This window comes from Pezoporus wallicus, unplaced genomic scaffold, assembly GCF_028554395.1.
Source record: "Pezoporus wallicus isolate ANWC-B61680 ecotype Strahan unplaced genomic scaffold, APGP_CSIRO_Pwel_v1 contig_10769, whole genome shotgun sequence".
In the NCBI taxonomy this organism is placed as follows: Eukaryota; Metazoa; Chordata; class Aves; order Psittaciformes; family Psittacidae; genus Pezoporus; species Pezoporus wallicus.
Window position 1 is genome coordinate 333,549 of NW_026635715.1, and position 20,925 is coordinate 354,473.

The 20,925-nt window shown below is 48.0% G+C and overlaps 1 long non-coding RNA gene across 1 annotated transcript in view; it reads right to left on the reverse strand.

Moving 5' to 3' along the window:
* LOC130593036 (uncharacterized) overlaps positions 1–5,733 on the reverse strand; it is a 61,413-nt gene extending 55,680 nt beyond the window's left edge. Inside the window, exon 1 of the long non-coding RNA XR_008970737.1 lies at positions 5,645–5,733. This is a non-coding gene — a long non-coding RNA (uncharacterized LOC130593036). The remainder of the gene's footprint in view (positions 1–5,644) is intronic.
* Positions 5,734–20,925: the final 15,192 nt, after the last annotated feature.

The window sequence follows — 20,925 nt, forward strand, 5'->3', positions numbered from 1 at the left end:
TGGATCTCAATAGAGTCCATTTGGTCTCCACACCAGATGCTGTTCAGTTGCCTCTCGAGCTAGGTCCTGTACGCAGCTTACAGTAACTAGCAGAGTTACACATCCCTTGTGGGTTTTGGGTTCGGCTGCCCCAAGGAGCTGTCAATCCTGGTGCCACACTGAAACAAACGGGCATGGCATTTCCTCAGTCCATGGGGGGCAAACTGGAGCCTCCTGTTCGCACTGAGAGCGAGTTCAGAGTGAGAGCTTGGTGGAACCGCAGTGGTGACCTCCCACCCAGCCAAGGAACCTCCCTGCCTTTAAATCAGGTGGCATCTCTGGACTCAGACTGCCTCTTCCTCCCTGTGCTGTGTCATCACAGAACGGCTCAAGCTGGAAGGGACCACCTAGGGTCACCCAGTCCAACCTCCCTACTCAGGCAGGGTCACCCAGAGCACATTGCATATGAACACTGAATATGCCCAGGGAAGGACAACCTGTCCCGCTCCTCAATCACACATATCATAAAGAAGTCCTTCCTCATGTTCAGGTGAAATCACTGTGTTTTAGTTTATGCCCACTACCTCTTATCTCCTGGCACCACCAAGAAGAGTCTGGCCCCATCCTCTTGCCACCCTCCCCTCAGACACTTACACTGATCAGATCCCCCAGACCCTTCATCTTCTCCAGCTCCTCAGCCTTCCCTCAGAGAAGGGATGCTCCAGACCCTTCATCATTCTAGTAGCCAAAACAACATCTAGGGCTAAAATCCCAATTCTCTCTCTTCCTCCTCTATCTCCCAATGAAAGAACACTTTGAACCCAAGCAGACCCACTACGGTGCTCTTAAAGACAAGCCACGTTTGTTAACACCCTGCAAACCTGCTTACATCTTCCTGCTTGTTCTCCTGATCTCATTAGCGGTGCAGAGAATTAAACCTCAGCCTTGTAGCCCATCATCTCCCCAGGAGAGCAATCCAGCTATAACACTAGTTAAATATGAAACAGCTCCTGTCCTCAGCTAGAGTTGAGGAGGCAGAAACCAGAGGAGTTGTAATTACCAGCAGTGATTAAGAACTGCAAGTTACCGTCAGGAAGCACAGAGCTGCTTTATGCAATCCTCATGAGACAGAAAGAACATCTCCATGGTCAGAGAAGGGGGAACTGGTTCTGGAAAATGGGATTTAACAGACTTGCTAACACAGCCATGCACCAGTGGTCCCTACAGCAAGAAAGGGAACAACCCAACGTGCATGGGGTGTCACAACCACATTCACACATCACCCATACTACAGTCCTTTGGGAAGGACTGAGGCATAAACTCTGGGCTGAGTGGATCCTAAATGGATCTTCCTCCAAATGCTGTCCTCCAGCCCGTGGCAGCCATGGAATCCAACATCCGTAACCCAAAATCCACGAGCCATGAAGCTCACCATCACTTGAAGACAGCAGCAGAGCCAGACCCTGAATCCCCAGTTCCCAGCTTCACTTCTGCCTCTGGAGTCAGGACCAGCCCAGCACTTACATGGATATAATCCAGGTAAGACAGGGAATGGCTGGATGGCATAAACCATTACGTGGATATAAACCAGGGAATGGCTGGATGGCATAAACCAGTCTCTAGGTGAACTGCCTGCTCTTAAGCTATTTTGCAACCTGTGCCTGCAACACAGCAATACCCAAGTGAGAATTAAACTAACAACCCTGCAAAGCTGCCACACAACCCCATATAAGCTCCTGGCTTGCTTGGTTCCAGATTTCCACCTGTAGATCAAGGCTAATCCTTCCAGATTTAGTTCCATCACAGCCTTCCGAGGCTGAGGAATTGCTTACAGTGAGTATTTACAGAGACCAGCACAATAGGTTCACCTCCTGGGTACTGACAGAAGCAAAAGGAAATCCCTAGCAAAGACTGGAGCCCAGATGGGATTTGTAACTGGGGTTTGAGGGGGATCTACAGCCAGCAAGATGCTGTGGGTATGTTCACAGTCAAGTCAATGTAGAAACACAGTGGCACCTTCAGGTGTTGTTTCAAAGCTTAGGTCAGGAGAGAGCCATAAGAGCCGGGAAAGAGAGAATGTGCTCATGTCACACTCATGAGAGCAGGCACAATACACCCAGATTCCAGAGGATTTGCATCTTTAGGTGACTCAGCCAGTAAATGCAATTTAATGCAGACAAGTATAAAATGCCAAGTCCAGAGGGACAAATGCTAGCCGAGCAAGTGCAGCTTAGGTAGCGCAGGGATGCAGCATGACGGTGGCCAAAGAAGGGATTTATGGTTCAGTACAGAAAAACCCCTGCAGTCGGGACACCCTTCCCTTATCACTGCACTTCAAATGGAAACCAGAGTGGCAGAGCATGAACTGAGCCAGCCACCCCTGCAGCAGCTCTGCAGAGCTAGCTGCTTCTTACAGCTCTCCTCCAACCAGGACAGCTTGCATTAGAGGTAAGTCTCCATGGATGGTTAATAGTGTGCTCATAGAATGGTTTGGGTTGGAAGGGACCTTAAAGCTCCTCCAGCTCCAAACCCTTGCCACAGGCAGGGATGCCTCCCACTAGAGCAGCTTGCTCCAAGCCCCTGTGTCCAGCCTGGCCTTATGAACAAAACATCCAGCCCATCAGGAAAGAAATCAACTCCTGAAGTGTCAGAGCCTCTCATTGAAGCCAAGGAGTTGATTTCTAGTGTGACAGATCGCTGCCACTACCTGCAATGCACTGTGCTGGCTCTCCACATGGCACATGTGGACACATCCCATAAAGCCCACTTAGGCCATAATCACCCCCTGGCCATTCAAGGCTCTAACCCAGCTGCCAGTAAGGCATCCTTGAGGCTGAATTTTAAGCTGATGAAATGATTGGAATCACTGATTTAACTAAATAGCTGGAGCCCATCAGTCTTGTGCCTTGGAGGCAGATCCTGAGCTCAGCAGGTATGACTCTGCACAGGCAGCCTGTGCAAAGGAGCTCACAATGGGGACAAGGGATTGTTTGATGGACCGAGGGCACCACATTCTACTCCATCAGCACTCCCACTACAGATGCAGCAGTTAACATCTGCCTGGAGAGGAAATAATTGAGTCCTGTTGCCTACTGCTTGTCACTCACTGACTGATGAGCAGTATGGGGTGAAGGGAACCCACAGCCACCTATTTCTTGCCATGTCCTTCATGATCTCCAAAGGAAGATGAAGTTAAGCCATACTCAGTCACAGGCTTTTGAACAGAGATGGATTTGTGCTAAGAGGGCCATTAGCTTCCACACAGCTGAAGCACCAGCAGGTACCCTCTGTGAATTTACCTCCACAAATCCTGTTACCATGAATAAGGGTCCTCATGTGTTCAGAAAAGAGCCACATCAACTACTTACCATCACTTCAGCGCCCCAAGTGGCACTCGAAACTCAAGCTTTGATACAGTCTCCTTAAAGGCTTTTCTGACACTTGATTTCTTAAGAAATCTCCAATTAATAAAGAACTACCCAACAACAAAAAGCCACTCCAAGCACTAATTCTCATTACCTTTCCTTTAATGAAAAGAACATGTGTTGCTCTAAAAGCTGCTGCTTGTCACCAAGCCAGGCCTCCACCGCTTTGCTTCTGTGATGAACACACACCTCTGCGCTACCCAGCCTGGCCCATGCCAGCTCCCTACCCCACACAGGGTCAGGATGCCCTGAACTGGTGGTACCACCTCTCCACTCCACTGGCCAGCCTGGGAGAGAGCACCAAACCCAACCTGGAACTCCTTCAAAGCAGGGTCTTAGTGGTACCTGCATCAGATCACATCCTACTCAGCGTCATAAGGGTGGAAAGCAGCAGAAAATTCACACCATGCCTTAGTCTTTGCATATGGAGAGGGTTTCCCAGTGGGATTGGATCCCTCCCTCTGCTCCCGCAGGGAGGTTCAGCAACCACCAGAGAGCCCAGACAGTGCCAGATTCCTGCTTTCCTGGTGCAAAGGAAGAAGCCTCCCGATGCTTCAGTCTGCTCCGAGACATCTCTTTGTGTGAGTTTCCATGCTACAGGAATCCCTGCATCCTCATAGCCTCCACTGTAGAAAGTTTGGTTTCTCCTTCCTCCCCACCCCTGAAATCCATTCTCTGATGCTTTATTCACAGCTGGCTGGTTCTAGGCAAGTTAAACTTCAGGCTCTTTGCCATACATGTTTATCCCCACTTATATCCAAGCCCTTCAAGGCAGTGATTTATTAACCCCTTCACTCTCTCACATTAAACACTATACCTGGAATTATTGCTACAGCTGATACTCCATCCTCTAGCTAAGAAACCAGCAGGTAGAAATAACCTTCTTATCTCTGCCTTATCCCAAGGGTAGGGAAAGGGAGGTGGTAGCACTGCATTGTACTTTTCAGTCTGTATTCTTCCTCCTCCTTCACAAAGGATGTTGACAAATGACATGTGTTGCACTCAGGGACAATTCCATAGGATAAAACCACCCCAAATCCCACGAAATCAGAGATCTCCATAGTGGGGACCTCTTTTGTTAAATTGCCAGTTATCTTCACACAATAACGATACCTATTGACTGGCTGTTTTCTATAAGCAGCTGCAGGCAATACTCTTAAGTATTGTGATAAGCAAAACTGTTTCACCAGGGCTAAATTGGCATCTTCATCGCAGCACTGCAATTTGAAGCCAAAGGGCTGCTTGATGTCCAGGTGCCTTTTATTCCATGATGAAGGTTACAGCTGCTGAACTGAACTTCACACTTGCAGAGCGTGCAATGCACCATGTGAATGCTATTAGCACTTCCCATTGACCTGCTGTAGGTCTCAAAACCCAGTCAAGCAACGAAAACACAGATGAAAGAGTTACTGCAGCTTAACAAGTCACCGTGCACCAACTGATGCTTTGTATGTGCTAATTCCCCCAAGCAAAAATGAGGTAAAACATCCTCAGTGACAAGGGCCTTGTGCTGATGCACTTTGCCTACACCAGCCTCAGGCCTGGCTCCTGCTGCTAGCAGGGCTCCTGTAGTGCAAGGCACCCCAGGAGCTCAGGATTCATAGGGTTGTTTTAGGGGGACAGCTTTGCACTTCACACTGGAGGAGTCTGCGCTGTAGTGGTACCCAGAGAACCCTCAAGAGCTGTACAGCTCCTGTGGGAAATGCCAGGGCTGCCCTGAGGGTACATGACCCTGAATGTCTGCACTTCAACACCATCTCCTTTCCCTCCCACAGTCAGGCTAAGCAGAATTCCATTTGGGAAAAGAACACAAAGGACCAAACAACCCCCACTCCTGTATGAACCCAAGCATCCCTGCACAGTTGAGGGACAGCCTTTTGCTATTCCCTGAGGAACTGATGCTTCCTGGGAGCATCTTATTCCATTTTTAGCTGGGTGACCAGGGAGTGTTTGAGCTATGAAACCACTTGCCAGACTCAGTATTTATAGCTGCACCCACACCATCTGCTGTAGCTATTTTCAACCCCTCACCAACTTCAACTTGAAGTAGTTCTATGCCAATTGTCCCCTCCTGACATCTCTAGCCAAGGTTCCACTGCTGTTAGATCAACCAGCCTTCCTGAGAGAGAGCTTAAACCCCACACGAGGATTTGTCCCAACTGCATGAATCATCTAGAAGCTTTCTTACTCCAGAAGGCAACACAGGGCCCACAGTCATGGGTCAGCAGCTCCATCCTTACCTTAGATCTCCAGCAGCAGGGGGTAGCTCCTTCCTCTGCTGTAGTATATGAGCAGGCCACACAGATTAAAACTCCTGGGTTTTATAAGATGGGTGCTGCAGCACAGAGCTTTGAGCAGCCATCCTCCAGAGCCCTGAGTGAAAACCTGCCTCCCTTTTAACACCTCTTGGTGCCCTGGGTGGAGTAACTCCAGCAGCATCACTCCCCCAATACCACTCACAGCTGAACTTACTCTGCTTTAATTTGCTGCTTCTCTCACAAACAAGGGAGAGAAGTTCCAGTGGTTTCCAGAAGGAGCTTTAGCTGCTTGTTTCTTCCTGCTCACCTGTCTTTACCCAGCATTTATTACGTACAGCTCAGCTATTCAAAGCCAGTTTCATTTACCTGCCCATCATATTACCTAGCCCACATTTTCAGATGTATATCTCAAACGGTTTCTTCTTGCCCTGCATCATTCTGTGAATGGAACACGCTGCTCTGATGGATGGACCTCAGGCGGTTGTGGCTCAACTGAATAAGAGAATCACCAAAAACACAGTGGTTTTTTCCTTCTATGTAATTGCCCAAACCCACAGAACTCTACCAATCTTGTTGGAGCATCAGATCCACGGATGGCTTCCTCACATACTCAAAAGTAAGGAAGTATTCTTCTCTTTGACTCCAGATAAAGAAAGCCTGGTCTAATACCAGCAGCACAAGCAACTCTCAAAGCATGGAACAGAGCCATGATATTCAACATCTTCTATCTGCCTATTTCCTGCACTTCTGCAGGATTCAAAGGAGTGTGTCAGCTCAATGGGAGCATCTTCTTTCAGAGAATGGAAGGGAGAAATGCAAACGAGTTCCTTATTTTATCAGTAGCGATGTGATTGAAGTTCTCCCATCCCCATTCTCACTGCATGACTTTTATCCCAGAGCTCGCACAAGACCCAGCCATTGAAATCCTGCTGGTTTTATAACTGAATTTGTAACAATTATTATAACTCTATTATGCTGAATGGAACTGCTTAAAAATGGATCGTGTGCATCTATGTCAGTGCCTGCATCAGGAACTGAAGGGCTTCTGGTGATGCTGGTGAGCTTCAGGGCTGCTTTCAAGGGCACAGAATTTAGTTTACACGTTTCAGAGAGAGAAACTGGGCCTCAATGAATGAATGAATTTCAGCTACAGATGCTCACGTTATTCATTAGCTCAGAGCTTTCTCACACAGGTTTCATCTGCCTGGTAAGAGCGGCAGGGTCACCCCCACTGAAGCTGGCACTGGAGGGAAAGGGAGCCCAGGTCAAAAGCCAGCCCCGCCGCTGCCCTCCTGTGCAAGCCGGGGAGCATCACCCTGCTCTGCTCTCTGATCGCAGGCTCCTGCAGGGATTTCCTCCCCATTACAATACATCCACATCGGGCTCCATACACCAGGATTCCTGGGTTTATTCAGGACCACTAATGTTCAGATAACACAGGGAACAATGCACTGAATTTGGATGAAACCTGCCCCACTGCAGCTGCTGTTGCCAGCCTCTGCCACCAGTTTTACGTTCAGAGAGTGGTTTGGGTTGGAGGCTGGTCCCCCCCAGATAGCCCTGTCCAAGCCATGCCCACAGAGGGCACATGATAGAGGAGCCTGGACGTGTGAGCAGTCTGTCACAGTTTGCTTTTGCCCTTTGCAAACGAGTGAATCTGTAACCTATGAAGTGTGATTCATTTACAGCCACTGCTGGTACCGCTCACTGCAGTGTTCATACAGCAGCACAGGTCTTTAGGATGTCTCAATTCATTTTCCCTACCATCATGAGATACATATACACACACCTTGAAAACCACGTTTTTATGCACCATTTCAGATAAACAGCATAATTAACCCAACAAAGCCCACGTTTTAAATCCCATGGAGCACTCTGTTAAGAAAGCCACCAGCGCGGGTCCTGCTTGTGTGTCCTGATTGGAGATGCCTGGTCTGAGGCGGTTAAAGCTGGTGTGAGGCAGTTAAAGCTAAGTGCTTTCTGTGATTTTCTTTCATCTGAAGGAGGAGGATGAAATCAAATAAGAGATTATAGCCAGTATCGCAAACCAGTGAAACGCACCCTGCCAATCACAGCAACGGATGCTCCATCGTTATAAAATGCCTCTTTTCTGTCTCTAAGAGCAATTTTCTCCTCCTGTAGAGTCTTCACGTACAAATAAGACCAGGGGAAGAAATAATACTGGGAAAAGGTTCAGGGAGATGAACACAGAGACTGGAGAACTTCAGTACAACACTGCTGTCAAGAAAAGTGTGTGTATAAGAGGGAAAAATGAAGTTAAGTTTTCTGGGGTTCTCAAGGCGTAACTCCCAGAGGATGGATTTCGACACAAGCTCATTCTTAGAACAAGTCTGCCAGAGATTTCACAGCATTCTCCCTAAAAAGGAAGCTTTCTGTTCAGGTTACAGCCTGGGAAGAAGATGAGGGAATTCAGCTGGAGGGGCAAAGGGCTCTGGGAGGTTCCTCTGAGCAGGATTCCGTCTCATCTAGACTACATAAATGGAAGCCCCTTGGGAAACCTGAAGTTGCCAGGGAACGGGAATCTCGAACCATCCCACTCATAGAATCATACAATCATGGAGTGGTTTGGGTTGGAAGGGACCTTAAAGCTCACCCAGTTCCAACCCCTGCCACGGGCAGGGACCCCTTCCACTAGAGCAGCTTGCTCCAAGCCCCTGTGTCCAACCTGGCCTTGAACACTGCCAGGGATGGGGCAGCCACAGCTTCTCTGGGCACCCTGTGCCAGCGCCTCAGCACCCTCCCAGGGAAGAGCTTCTGCCTAAGAGCTCATCTCAGTCTCCCCTCTGGCAGGTTAAAGCCATTCCCCTTGGCCTGGCCCTACAGGCCCTTGTCCGAAGCCCCTCTCCAGCTTTCTTGTATCCCCTTTAGGCACTGGAGCTGCTCTAAGGTCTCCCCGGAGCCCTCTCCAGGCTTGAACATCCCTGGCGGTGTTCAAGGCCAGGTTCTTTGATTCTGTGACTGTCAGTTTTCAGCTGTCCTGTGACACACCCAGAGCTGGTGAGACACTCGTTAGCTGGAATCTGGTTATCTGTGCTAGACTGAAAACCCCATTAATTGTCTGTGCTTCAGCGTCACTGTGGCATCTTGACAACAGCATCTCAAACCACATCTTGAACTAATGATTTGCAGCAGGTTTTTATCTACCAATAGATCCACGCTGCAGAAATTGAAGTTTTTATGTGTTTTAATTTTCATCCTTCTTTATAGATGGGACAAAACAATAATGAAAAATTGGAAAAATGATTGAGAAATACAGAAGCTGTTCTGAAAAGTTAGCAGAGGTTTTGACAGTTAACAGAAAAAGTTGCTATTGTACTCAATGCATGGAGCAGAATATAGACTGCCTGATTTTCACATCGTTTCTGTAATTTGGCTCAGCATGATACAAACAACGGTAAAAATAAGGCCTTAAATTATATTTCCCATTATTTCCTCTACCCAAATCACAGGGGTTAGGAACAAAAGGGGTTAAGTTTGCTGAACCACATTCCCTTTGGGATCCATGACCTCCACTGTCTGCCTTTAGATGGGCCAAGGCACCAAAAGTGATGTTTCCCAGAGAAGCTGTGGCTGCCCCATCCCTGGCAGTGTTCAAGGCCAGTTTGGAGAGGGCTTGGAGAAAGCTGCTCTAGTGGAAGGTGTTCCTGCCTGTGGCAGGGGCTGGAACTGGATGAGCTTTAAGGTCCCTTCCAACCCAAACCAGTCTGATTCTCTGCTGCTCCCATACATCCCAGTTTAGGTGTCATCTAGGAAGAGACAGCAGGACTGACTAGCATGCAGGGAAGCTCAACAGCAGTGATAAAAACCCAACCAGGTTTTGCCTGCTTCATGTAAGGCTTTTAAGGCATCAGATTCCAGCGCTGTGATTACATGCAAGTCATAGCACAGCCAAGAAATTAAATTTCAAGTTCATGTGGCTATAAAAAAAATTGGAGGGGATCTAAATACATCCTAAAACCACCAAAAACAAGGAGAGACAATGACAAGCATTTGATTAAAAAGCTGTGGATGAATCAGAAATGGAAGATAAGAGCGTATTTTGGAAGGTGTGTAATCAGGAAACAACCATGAGCTCACTGTAGCGTGCTTAGGCAAGGCATTTACTACAGAGCAAGCACTCTTGTAGGGCCAGAGTATTTGCTTTAATAAGATTCTCTCCTCGTGGCATCCTCTGAGACACCATCCTTCTGTCTGATGAAGCACTTCAATGCTTACGTTTTGCTTAAGGTTACAGCTTCTCTCGATAATTCTAATCTGAGGAAGGGTGGAAAGAGATAGAAAGGAAATCACAGTGCAGCTTTGTAGGTGCTGGTCCATGGTTTCACGCTACGTGCTCAAAAGAGGGCTCTGCCTTGTCTCCTGAGATTACACCAAGCAAGAAAGGCAGCTGAGGATCCTTCTGCCACATCCCTTGTTAAAAAGTGGTTTAAAAATACCTTATTGAATAGGGCCTGAGGTTCCCCTCCTTTCTCTTTGCCACTGCACACTGCAGACACTTCTACTTTGCCCCCAGGGCATACTCCCTGGAGTAAACCTACACTCCAGGCCCTCTGTCCTGATGTACCCATGCCAACCTGCTTGGGTAAGGTGCATTGTAAGGCTGCAACATCCCAAAATTCAGCAAAGTTTCTGAATCACCCCAAAAACCAGAGGGAACAGGGGACAATTAGCTGACACTGAGTTCCATAGAGTCAGATTGGTTTGGGTTGGAAGGGACCTTAAAGCTCACCCAGTTCCAACCCCTGCCACGGGCAGGGACCCCTTCCACTGGAGCAGCTTGCTCCAAGCCCCTGTGTCCAACCTGGCCTTGAACACTGCCAGGGATGGGGCAGCCACAGCTTCTCTGGGCACCCTGTGCCAGCGCCTCAGCCCCTTGCCCGTAACTGTACTCAGGTTAACAAACGTGATGACCAGCACATGGAAGCAAGTCATATAGGGAGGCTCACTACAGCTTGGTGGTTATCTGTGGAAGTGAAGTGTGGAATAACAGCTAGAACCTCCACAGGGTGTGAAGAGAAAGACTTTATCTTCACCTGATGCAGGAGGGACAAAAACCCACAGTGGATTTCCAGGCAACAGAGCCAGCAGGCTGTTCTACCTTGACTCTGCCCTGGATTCAGTCTGACTGCAGGGATGTGCTCTTTATTCAGCACCTTGCAGGCAGCAATGCGTTTGGAAAGGCTCCTGCTTCTCCACAACTGCTCCTGGCTTTCTGCTTCCCTCGGAGAAGCACCTGGGAGAGGAGCAATTCCTTTGGGAAGATTGCAGCATGTGGGAGGCAGCCTTGCTCACCTCCTCTGCCTCACAGCTCTGCTCTATTTACGTGGCCTAAGGTCTATAAGAGCTTACTCAAAGCACCACAGTTCTGACAGTCCCCTCTCAGCCCGGGGAAGTGGAGAGTCAGTCCTGAGCAGCCTTTGCACTAGAAACAACAGATAAGTCTCTTTGCTGTCATTGATTCGTGATGCCACAGAACCCGGCATTAACTAAAAGCGCTGCTGGGATACAGAGCACATTTAAGGTATTTAATACATTTCTGGTTTATTATCTGTATTTAAGTTATTTCATGTCTGTTATACTTGGTAGTTCATTCGCTGCTCTTTGTAGTGTATTTATTTTAATAAGCGTTGGAGTGATTGATACTGCAAATCCAGCACACAATAGGGCAGCCTGGGTCAGAATGGACAATTAGTTTTGATGCTCTTGGTAGTGTTTCATCAAAGGTTTTTGGGTATCTGGAATTTCCTAAATGCTGCTGTTGGAGTCATTTTCCTTTGTTCTTGTACATCTGTGGTTCGCTGTTTAACAACTTCCATCCTGTATGAATGCAGGAAAGGAGAGAGGGAAAGCTTCGCTGCTCAAACAGAGACAAAAAGGAGAGCGAAAACAGAGTCAGGTTGAGTGAAAAGAGGTCTGAACTTCAAGGACTTGGTACAATCTGGTTTGGAACAGAGCTACTGAACAAGCGGCGCTGCTGTTTGGTGTCAAACACAGCTGCTGGCAGAGGGAATGGCCAAGGTCACATCTTGCATCCCCCAACAGAGGCCCAGTATCTATGTGGAGGTCCAGCTACGCAACCCCTTCACATCTCTGTCTTACACTGAACACTTGACATAGCAAGTTTATGATCCAAAGGTTTCAAGCCTTGTGACAGCCAGTGGAATGTCAGCTTGGGAATTTGCTTGAAAAGCATCAGGAATGGCAGAGAAGGATCCTCTGCTGGCTCTCAGCACCCACTGCTATCAGTAGGGGTGTTCTGTACCCTCTTTCCTATGTTTTGTTGCTTAACAACTTCCCCAGTGCATGGACACAGGAAAGGAAGGAGGTAACAGTTCATTGATTAATCATAGCAAAAGAGAGAGAACCTAACCAAGATTTAATGGGAAAACACAGTAATCACTGCAGATCTTGGCCGTGCAGAAACGGATCAGGTGTAAAAGGTCTGAACTTGTACAAATGAAGTCTTTTTGCAGCGGTACACAACTCATCTCACTGTCATGTCAGACACGCTCTTAACCTGTCCTAAGAGATGCACAGCTATCGTGGAGAACTTGGAGAAATCATTACTGATTACCAGCACCATCAAACTCAAGGACTTCCTCCCAGCTTGCTCGTTTCTCCTCTGACACGAGCAAGAGATCAAAAAATGAAAGAGGATGCCACTTCTTAATAGTCTCCCAAGTCAGGCCAGGCTATTAGGATATAAATATATGGTCTTTATTTGCAAAGAAGCGTGAAAGAAATTGCTACAAAGGCAAGCACAAGTAATACCCACATATATCCGTCAAATGAGGGATGTGGAGCCAGACAAAAGCATCTCAAAGAAGAGAGATCTCTAGCCTGAGGACAAAGCTCCATTTGCTGAGATAGAGTGATGTAGGATATTATTTACCCCAACTACGACAGCTGCATGTTGGACAATCAATTTGAGCCCATGTGACAAGAGCAGCAAGCAACAAAACCTTGCTCCGAGGAAAGGCTAATCATAGAATCATAGAACAGGGTTGGAAAGGACCTTAAGATCATCCAGTTCCAACCCCCCTGCCACGGGCAGGGACACCTCACACTAAACCATGGCACCCAAAGCTCTGTCCAGCCCCCACAGGGGTGTTCAGGCTGCTGTGCTCAGTTGTTTGAGGAGGGTTTCCTCTCTCCCCAGCTGGCTTTTTCCATCAATTGGCACTGCAAAGGTACTCAAAGACTTGTGTGAACCAAGGGCAGCAGGGGCGGTACTAAAGAGCGGTCCTCAGGCTGGAAGAGGTGAAGCCATTCAGAGGTGGGGCTTAGCACAGGGAGACAGGAAGGATAAACCTGGAAGAACAGGAGGCCACCCCAGTCCTGGAGACAGGTGAGAAAATGCAGTGGAGCTGAGCTATTGCTCTCTATGGGATATTAAGGGAGAAGAAATGAAGCAGAGGTCTGCTCCACACACACTGTGAATCCCTGATGGCTTTAAGGAGCTGTTTTCTGCTGGGAGACAGGCTTGTGCAAGCCACATCTCAGCTATCGCTTCCTTGTTCCGCAGGGACATTTAGCCAGCTACACATTTCACCCATGTCTATGGGAGGTAACTTCACTCGATCACATCCAGAAGTGGAAGATGGCAAAGTCTGCAGCTCCTTCACTCTCTCCTGGCCACAGTCAGGTCTGATGTCCTCGATGTCGAGGTGGGCCGAAGTGTAGCCTCCAGAACTGCTGAGTGAGCAATGCAATCAGCAGTTACTGTACTGAGGGATGGGAAGGCAGGCACCAGAGCTGTGTGTGCAGTGCAGCCTTTGTTACTGCTGCTGTTAATCAGAACACGAGTAAATTATTTCTTCCATCTGTGAGTCCCACAAATAAGACCTCCCTGCTGCTATTTCCTCACTGCTCCACTCATCAAGCCCCTTTGTTCTACATGTCACACTGGCCATTTACGACGGAGTAAAATGGATTTGCCTTCCAGCAGTGTTTTTATTTTCCATTTGATTTGGGGTGTAAACGCATCGAACATGAGAACTTTCAAAACTTCCCGATGCTGAATGCTTAAAGCCCTCATTAAACATTTAGTGCGTGAAGGGAGGAAAAAACCAGGCAAACATAGCAACAACCAAAACCCCACATGCAGTATAAAACAGGGGAGCAGAGTTCAAGGCAAACTTTCTTCAGGGGTAGGTTTCATCCCCTGCTCCAGGATGAAGGAACATTTGCTTTTCCACATTCAGTGGTTGCTGCGACCTGGCAAACTCCAGTACCACTCAGGGCTGGTTTCAATTGCTACCCTTGTACAAAGGCATCTGCAGTGATTTGAAAGCATAGGGAATAACATGAATACAGAGCACCCTCCGGTTCCAAAGAGCCTCTGCCTCGCTCTGGCATGCCTCCACCTCGGGGCAGGATAGTTTCTATGTGCTTGCTCTGTGCTGGTGCAGGAGTGGCTGCACAACATCTGGGCACAGCAACAGGGACAACCTGACCTGGAGCAGCATGTGCAGCACTGGGACGAACCCAGCTGGTGGCTTGGGACAGGGGGAAGTGGTGCATGGAGACCCCAGGAGCTGCCTGAAGGTGCAAATGGAGAATGAACACCTAATGGGGATTTACAGGAGAAACGGTGCTATCCCAGGAGAGGCAGAAAGGCACTTTTAATTCAGCTGCTGTGTACAGTTTAAAGGGAGGGTGTAAACGCACAGGTTTCCTCCACGGCCTGAATCCCAATTGCTGTAACATCCCTGACCTCAATGCAGTTGGGCTTTTGCCATCCTGGGCCCATGCAGTTTCTGTTAGTGGCTCTAGAGGTGAAAACCAGAGTGTGAGACAAGTGGGGCAGATCCCGTGCTCAGTTTGGCACAGTTGGAAGTTTAACCACAACACAGATCCCTGTGGCCAGAGCTCTCTGCATAGAGGTAGTGTCTGGCTCCTCTGAGCAGATCAATAGCAGTGCCTGTTGAGGGAACACAGCGTTTCAAGTCACGGCTCTGGATGGGTTCAACTGCCTCTTCTTTATTAAAGGGAGCTGCAAGTACCAAATGGAGAGGAAAATTCAGATTGAGAGCACTACTGACAAAGTCTCCCAGTCTCACCCCATGTTTAGGGTCACTGAAGACAGCTGTGTGAGAGCAAAACTCACCTGAGTGCTAGACAGGCTGCTCTTCTGGCCTCGTAAGAGTTAATCTGTGGGGATGTCAGAAGTGGGAAGCTGCTCCATGGCTTTGCACAGGACAGCAGCTCAGCCCCGTACACAACGGATTTACTTCCACAGCCAGGCTCTGCTCGTTCATCCCACAATGAGATTCCCCCTCCTGGCTCCAGCCCTGCTTTAGGCTGCTGGGACCTCCTCGATAACATCTGTAGCCCCTCAGCAATCCAACAGCTGTAAGAAGACCTAATCTGCCAGAAGGATAACGAATTTGAGAATTCCCAATGGAATTTACTGAAGCCAAGGCAGAGGCAAAGCCAGCAGCCCATGGTGAAGGGCCCAACCCTTCACACTTTGGCTATCTGATCAGTGCTGGAGTCCTGAGTTCAGCAGAAGGGAGCTCAATACCAGAGGCCTTCAGAGTAGCTTTAAGACACAGCTGCACCTTCCTACCCATTGGATCAGCCAAACATGGAAACGGTTTCCTGCCTAATTCAAATCCACACGGAGTAACTCACATTGTTTGGCAAAGGCACCGATGCAACCGCTGACCACCACGGGGCAGGCTGCTCTAATCCAACATTCATACAACCGTTCCAACCCAAACCAGTCTGGGGTTCTATGGCTGGGAGCAGTGGAGGCATCTACATCTGATGAGAGCAATCGCAGTGGTCACTGTGGCTGCACCATCCTCTGGGAATCCTCCGTAAGACTTGGATGATGAGAAGGATAACTGAGATTCTATCCCCAGATCCTTCCTACTACGAGCACTCTTTGTTAAGTGAACAGTATGGATGTAGTGGATTAAATCCACCATTCAAATTACGTGTTAAGCATGAAAATGTCTGAGCCTATAATGATGAAGTCAACACAGAGCTGGGTTTCAAGGCTGCAGCCTTCAGTGAGGGATTTAACCCAGTGATTCCAAATAGAATTCCCTGTATTTGCAAGGGCTGAAATCATTTTGCAGCCTGAATGGCAGGTTATGGGTCATCATCCATCAACGTCATGGGTAAGCAATGAACAAGGCTGAAGATGGGTATTTAATAACAAACAAATAGATAAAGTACCCATTCTTATGGAGCACAGATATTATTTCATTTGCTGTTTACTGTCAGTATCTCCATGATAAACAGTCCTTCATAACTTGGATTCCCACACACTGCAGTTATTAACCTTAATTGTGTTCCCCCCATGTTATATTATGGCAGGGATGAATTTCTGTGATTCATCCAACATTCAGATTTAGTTACAATCTCATTGTTTTGCTCTCTGTCTCGGCGGCTCTAATATTAACCTAGGTCAATAATTCTGTCAAGTGGCACCGATGATAACCTCAAATAGGGAATTTAAAGCATGGGAATTACATCTCATCTCAAAGATGCACAAATGAAAATCTCAAATAACCACTGGATGAGGGCGTTGAGAGCAGCTGGGTCCATGCAGCCAAGGAATATTTGCCTACTGTATACTTAGTATATGCTTCTCGGATGCAATGTCCTCTTCCTTTAGCCTTTGCTTGGTGATGACTGAACACTAGAAGCACTTTTTCCCTCCCACTTGTAGTTCCCATCTAACAGAATGTGCTGAATTACCTGAAGAAGCATCTTGAAATACCACCAGCTTTTGGAAGCATTTCAGGGCAACTCGGAGAGAACTCCAACAATCGTGGCCTGAGATCAAGTGCACGGATTCACACAGCTGAAAGCCACAAGCTTGGCCACTTTAAATGCTTCAATTTGCTCCTGTCATGATTTACACATTCAGTTCTTTCCGATGGCTGAGATACCATCATGGACATCCATGCACCCCAGGGAATCCAAATAGGAATGCCCAAAACCTATGCCTGCAAAGTAACTTCAGAGCATTAACTGCTGGAATGTGGCTCAGCTGAAGGGAACTCACTTCCAGGAGACAACTGAGCATGGCTGCCTGCCCAGCTTCAACAAAAGCTGGATTTTGTAAAGCCAACTAAAACTATGCCGTTCATTAGGAGAACTACAAAGCAGAACATTTGGAAAGTTAATTGGGTTTGCAATTAAAAGACATACACAACATGTGATGCAATTAATTTTACATCAACTTGGTCAGCAATGAAACCTAAAAGCACTTGGTTACTTCTTTAAACGAAGCATATGTTGGTTTCCACCACCACCAGCTCTTTGCATACCAAGCAGGAGGCACTGAAGCACTTGCAACTGCAGCAGGGATCTCTCACACTGGTGTGCTTTATCAAAGGCGTTGCTGGTTTGGAGATTAACTCCACCTAAAGCACAAAGTCCAGCTTGGAAAGGCAGCAGAACTACACATGGAGATGAAGCTGCCTCCTGCCCCCTTGCACAGTGCGGCTCAACACAGTTCAGTTGTTAATCCAGGGCAACGTGTGGCTCGCAGCTGATAAAACACGTGCAGTTGTTCAGGGCTCAGCAGCCAACTGCCTTGAACACACGTTCAGCTGCTGAAAACGCTCCGAGTCGGGATCTTCCCTTCTTCCCGAGATCCCACCCCGTGGGATTTCTGCCTCAGGTGTGCTGCCTTACACACAGCAAGAGATCCTTTGTATGCTGGGGAACTGCATGGATCTGGAAACTCGTGTCTGCAAGCTGCTTCTCACTAAGTACCATGCCTAGTCCTAGGGCCAGGGCAGCGGAAACAGGGCACAGGTCTGACTCTCTGCCCTACAGCAAACCTATTGCTAGACTTACCTGTGTTTCTGCCTGGTTTTAACCTACACTTAGAAAACGCAGGGTGGTTTGGTGTCTGCACAGCACCATACACCCCCGGGGTCTCATTCTGATCGTGGCTTTTCATAAAGGAAAAAACCCATCAAAGTCAGGACTGGTAAGGATGTGGCAGGGCAGGTCTCTAACTGCATTAAAGCTGTCTGCTCCAAAGAGCACAGGCCTGGGCTGGTGGTGAGATGATGCTCCCCTAGCACAGGCTCAGCAGGTTACAGGCAGCAGCCTCTTCTACAAAGAACCTGGGGCTGTTTTTAAACCCAACCCCTGTAAGGGGAAAATGAGACCCCAAGGACCCACTTTACAATGCTCTGCAAGACCTCCAGCCCTGTTAGTGGGGTCGGAACCTCCCTGAGGAGGTGCTGTGTGTACCTGTGAGCAAGAGCTCCTGGGCAGAGATAACCATCCTGCTCTAACAGCCCCACAAGTGTGCTCAGCTCAGCCCTGCAGCTTTGCAGAGGTTGGATAAACATTTCCTTCCCTGTGGATTAGAGCCCAGCAGTTCCTGCACAGGCTGGAATGGCAACACATGCCCGGGCTGGAGGCAATATCCCATTCATCAGTCAGACAGAAGAGCTTGATTCTGAAGGGCCCTGAAACTCATCTTTCCATTCCTCCAGCTACTGATGCCTTCTTCTTCCATTCACTCCCACAATAGCAGAATTAGGCCCAATATTCTTGCTATTGTGTGGGCAAATTGGGGTTTTATTGCAGATTCAATGCCAGTGCCAGAATCTGTCTTCCATAAAGAGAGGATTTCAGGGAATGTTTTCAGGGCTATGGGGGAGTAATTGGAAGGGAAGCATTAGCACATCAACATTCTTCATGCTCTATATGTGCATGAAGTGTTAGGGGATGCAAACATTGGAAGATTTGTCTCTTATTTAAAGCATGTTAAATAGGAATAAAACCGGATAAATTGGGTTTGTGCAACAGAAAATTATGGAAGTTTCAGGGGAATTGTGATTATTCACACACATGGATCACACATCAGGCAACAATGAGGCAGAAAACCTCTAGTGGCAGATGAAGTTCAACCTTAACACCAGAAAACATGCTGCCTTTTAGAAACAGGCCTAACATTCCCTAAACTGTTCCAAAAAGGTTAAAATCGCAACAGCAAACTTCATTTTGCACAGAAAGAAACCTTCTGGATCTCATTTGGTTTCAAAGCCCAGGCATTTGTTCATAAATCACATTGAAAACTATTATTTCTAGGAAGGTGTTTCGAAAATGGGTCCCTACCTGTGGAAGGCAAGAGGATGAGGCGAGGAAGCTGTGCGCACATGGCCTGCAGGGGCTGGAAGGGCAAGAGGTGTTTGGGCAATGGGTTGTAATGAGAGCATCCCACCAGCAGCATGGAGACAGCGGATCTAAATTGATTGCCAGGATTCAAATGCTATCATCAGACTGCTGGGAAGTACTAAAACACCCTCGGAGACAGCATTCATCCCACAAAAGCTGCCTATCATCACCCAAGAGGCTGCTCTCACGTCAGCATCATTAAGGAGGGATGTGCAGGGAGTAACTGCAGCTCCCTCTGACGTTCAGCTCTTGGTTTGCCCTTGGCTTGGTGGGGCTTTGGGGCAAGCACTCCCTCGTTTTCACACCCTCCAAGATGCTTTTGTCTATCAAGGAGGTTTCAACAGCAGCTGACAGAGAGGCTTTTCTCTCCTTTGAATTGTGCCAACCCCTGCCATGGGCAGGGACACCTTCCATGAGAGCAGCTTGCTGCAGCCTGGCCTTGAACACTGCCAGGGATGGGGCAGCCACAGCTTCTCTGGGCACCCTGTGCCAGCGCCTCAGCACCCTCACAGGGAAGAGCTTCTGCCTAAGAGCTCATCTCAGTCTCCCCTCGGGCAGGTTAAAGCCATTCCCCTTGGCCTGGCCCTACAGGCCCTTGTCCAGAGCCCCTCTCCAGGTTTCCTGGAGCCCCTTTAGGCACTGGAAGCTGCTCTAAGGTCTCCCTGGTCCCAGTGAGCAGAGCAGTGGGCATGTTCTATCAAATAGAAATTTTCCCATTTCCAAGCTGGAGAATATTGCCACAGGTTCTCCCAGAACCCGGTTTTATACTCAGTAAATCCATCCAGAATCCAATGCACTTGGCAGAACAGGCAGCCGCAGCCTTCAGGAAAGGTAAAAATTAAGCTAGAAAAGATCTTTCTTCACCAGCACAAGTAACCGAGCACTGGAACAACTTCCCAGGAATGCTCTCAATTTGCCATCAGTGGAGCTGTTCACTCAGGGCACCATCCCACACATTCAAATCTGTATGAATGACAAGGTCATTTTGGACTGATTGTCTCTCCCCATCCCACCTCTGAGCTGCACCAAAAGTAAAGGCAGCGTTGGTTGAAATAAATACTTGATGTCCTCACTTTTTAAGGATTAATTGGGGGGGAAGGGGGGGAGAAAGAAAGGAAATTTGAGAACAAGATGAACTGAAAATGTTTTTTTCTGGAGAAAGAGATCGTTTTAAATCAATAGTTTCACAAAACTAACACAAAACATCATGTTCCGAATGGCCACTACAGCTCCTTCTTCCCCTCCTGCAAGGAGAAGTGGACATAAAAGCATCACAAGTAATCTTGGAAACCAGCCCTTGTGCTTAACGATGCCACTCACTCCCAGAGGCCCCAGGGCATGATGCAGAAATGATGGGCTGAAGCTCCTGGGACCTGCTGTGCCAGGAAACATGTGATGGCATCGTCCAGCATTGTTCTGGGTTAGCAATGGGCCTCCTGCATGGCACAGCAGTTGCAAGGGGTGATGTCCTTCTAAATAGCAAAGATAGACACCTTTTGAACTGGAAATAAGGCAGAGGAAAGCTGGTTTGGGAGGGGAGCAGGAAGAGCAGGACTCTGCAGGCTGGGCTTTGGAATGCTCCCAGCACTGTGGTACACTCTCTGCTTCCCTTACATTGCAGCTGCCATTGGAATGCTTTTATTCCAGCTTTGCTGAGAGCTTCATCACTCCCAGGCCTCAGGACTAGAGGTCCCTGAGCATGATGGCTGTGACACGGACTCTTCAGACCAAGAGCCAAATGTGTTCATACCTGGCCACTGGGAAATGAGATGATGAAGGATTTATGCATTCAGAAAAATGCTGTCCGAAGAGAAAAGGAACTTTCTGGAAGGTGGCAAAACTACTTGGATGCACCTGAGTTTAAATGGAGTTCTCCATGAAGAATTCTTGCCTTTGGTTGGATTATAGCTCCAAGCACTTTTCAGCCTCCTCCTTCCCCTTTCTCTCTTCATTTTCTCCTGCTCTTTCTTTGATTTAAGAGCCTTCCCTTGCAGGAGGATGAACTGTCACTTCTTCATTGCAATTCAGCAGACAGACAAGCATTAATTCTTTAGCCTTTGTCTCTTTGACTTAATCTCTAA